Source organism: Bactrocera latifrons, unplaced genomic scaffold (assembly GCF_001853355.1).
Source record: "Bactrocera latifrons isolate USDA-ARS-PBARC rearing strain unplaced genomic scaffold, ASM185335v1 scaffold_73, whole genome shotgun sequence".
NCBI lineage: Eukaryota > Metazoa > Arthropoda > Insecta > Diptera > Tephritidae > Bactrocera > Bactrocera latifrons.
This window is the reverse complement of record NW_017537412.1, coordinates 78,512-81,822: the sequence shown is the minus strand read 5'-3', so window position 1 is coordinate 81,822 and position 3,311 is coordinate 78,512. Positions and strand designations below refer to the sequence as shown.

The 3,311-nt window shown below is 27.6% G+C and overlaps 1 protein-coding gene across 2 annotated transcripts in view; it reads left to right on the top strand.

Moving 5' to 3' along the window:
- The window catches only part of LOC108976157, a 151,438-nt gene that overhangs the window by 73,716 nt on the left and 74,411 nt on the right, over nucleotides 1-3,311 (top strand). The window lies entirely within an intron of this gene.

Genomic DNA, 3,311 nt, shown 5'->3' with positions numbered 1-3,311 from the left:
AAAATATTTTTTTTTAATATTCTAAGCTTTTTTTTATTTCAATATCCGATAATGGTTTTTATTCGTTGTGAAATTTGCAAAAATGCATTTATTTTAATTAAAAAGTTTTTTTATATAAAATATATCACAACGAGCTAAACTTTTCAGACATCATCAACTCAAAATAATATGCTTAACAGAATATAAAAAGGATTCCTCTTAATATTGGTGCCTACTTTCTAAGGCTTTTACGGTATCATACGAAAATTTTTATGCAAACTGAACACTTCTGATGCCATATTGATATAAATATATAATAAAAAAAAAATTTTAATAAAACTTTCCTAAGAATTGAAATTAAACTGCGACATTTAAGGGCATACTTTTTTCGATTTTTTAGAAAATATTTTTGTGGTTCTAAGAGCATTATTTTAAACTTAGTTGTCTTTGAGGTCCATTCCATGGATAACAAAAATAATATTATTTATGAAATAATACTTATTCTAAGCTTAATGCGCGCACTGACTGAAAACATCGATTTTTGGGAATTTTTTAAAAATTCAACTTTTGATCAGATCATAAAAACCGATGATAAAACACAAACAAACACTTTGTGATTGGATTTGACTGCAGCAAACTCGAAAAATGCGGTTTTGCGAAAAACGCCACCTTGCTAACTGAAGAAGCTGATTCGACTGGGGGGCTACCCTTGAAATGGCTGTAATTCAAAAACTGTTTGAGAAATCGAAATTTGAAATTTTAGTATATTATTTTGTAAACTCTTGAAATTTGAAATACCGAATTTTTCAAAATTTCACACTATGTGTGCTACTTAACAATTCATTCTTTAAACTGAAGACTTAAGCGACAAACTTGAATCATTGTTGCCGAGAACAAAACAAGAAATTACATATATTCATGAATAATATTAGTTATTACTAGGAAATTTTAGTTTTAGTGAACATACAACATAATTTTAGACTAGATATTTTCTGCTCATAAGATGTCTTTTTACTTTTAAAAACAAAAAAATGATGTTGTTGCACGGTGTCGGTTTGATTTATGTCGAAAAGGCTTCATAATTCTGAAAATTATTGATAAAGTTTCGTATTTGATCATTAGTTTATTTAATTTTTTTTACTAAATACTTTTTTTAAATTTATCGAAATCGATTTTTCAAAATGAATTTATTTCCTTTTTTTTATTCTTAGACATGAAACTTTTTGAAAAAATTAATATATTTTATATTAATTAAATTTTTTTGTTAAAAATTAATATTTTTCATGTTAAAAATGATTGTTTTTTGTAAATTAGGTGTAAATTTTCTTTAAAAACAATATTTTCCGAAGTTTTGAAGAGGAAGTCAATGAAGGATACATTTTTTTCTAAATATTAATATTTAAAATAATAGGCAAATTTTAAAAGGCTTCATATAACGGAATTACAAAATAGTAAAAAAAAATAGCTAATATGTACTTTTATTTTCTTAATTCGTATATACTACTTATTTCAAAAGTATTTATTGCCACGAATTCTAAAAGGCATAAGAAACTATAAAAAATATTTTTTAATATTATTATATTAAAATTCCAAAAGGCGTTATAATCCATAAACAAACTATTTATAATAATAATTATTATTTTTAATAATATTAACATGAAATTGTAATTAAATAAAATAAAACATAAGTTACGTTTCAATCAAAACGTTCGCAAAAATTTTACCAACACCAACAAAAACCTTGCATACAAATATCTACCATATTAATGTAGCACAAACAATGTAATTATTGTAATTCAAACAGATTGAGCCGGTGCGCATGCGTCAATGCGCATAAACGCTTATTAATTGAGTAGCCAGCGGGTAAGCACTTGCGCTGCAATTTACATAAATATGCGCGGAATGCAATTTTTTTCAGCCAAGACATTTAATGCTCTACACATGTTTGCACATAGCTACATGAGTATGTGTTAGTCACGCGAATAGCCAGTGGTCATAAGGCTTGCACCCTTGCCAGCTTGTAATTCGTGTAAGCCACACTTCAGACACACATTCAGATGTGATCTATGGCTCTATGCGCGGCAATAAGTTAACCCCTTGCGTTGCATAGACTTGCAAGTCTTATAAACTTGAATGGAGCTTTTTTTGTAAACAAGAATTAAATGGAAACTGCTTCTGAGTTTTCTCATTGTTAGTGCTGAGGTTTTTTTTTTATTATACTAATAATTTTATATGTTTTTTGGAGGCATGTAATAGCAAAATATATGTTTTTTTGTGTTTATATACAATTCCATATATACATATATTCATCACTTCTTCTCTATTTTATCACATTTTGTTTTGCTTAAAAATATTTTATATTCTCTATTCTTGTGTTTGTTTACAAGCATTAGCCATCGGAAGACACATATTACCCTTAAAATATCGTTAAGTACACACACACATACACAAATTCTTAACTTTGTGTTGTTAATTCTAACAGTTATAGATTTAAGCACACCGCCAATAGCCATTTTAAAGCATTGACAATTGTTGATGGGCAACCAAAGTTACGCACATTTGTTTCACAAATACAAATATACAACTTTTTAGTAATATATATACACTTGAATACATACATATGTTTGTAGAAGTAATTTCATGTATTTAATGACTGCTTTCGGCCACAAACAAGTGTTCTTGCAACAGTTGTCGCTGTCGCCTGACTTGCTGCTTGACTGATTTGTTGGTGTCTTGTCATTATTTTTTACTTAACTCTGTATATATATATGTATATAGGCATGTGTTTATGCTTGTGTGCTATGCGTCTTGTTTTGGTTGATGGCAATGCATGTAATGCACAAATAAATTGCTTGCTTATATTTGTACATAAACTGTGCTTATATATGTATGTATATACCACATGTGTGCTAATATATGACTAGAACAACGCTTGACTTACTTTTTGAATTTTTGAAAATTTGGTGGTTGGCGTTAGATGACTTTTTTTCTGGCATTTTCCAGTCTATTCCGTAAATTTTGAGGGCATTTTCCTAACAACTAGTTGCGGTGTTTGCTAAATTTAATTACTGCTGACACATAAGAATTTACGTGATGTTTTTGTTGTTCATGTTGTCCAAACGGTTGACATAGTTTTATTTGGCATTTCTAATTGTGTGCGGTTCTCGGTATTTTTCGTGGTTTTGAATTTCAAGATTTCTTTAATACAAATTATTTAAATTTTTTCAAAATGGTGAAAAATTATTATTTAGTATAAAATGATTAAGTATTTCAAAATTCATTTTAAATAAAAATAGTTTTTATGTAAAAGTAATTAAACAATAAAAATAGTT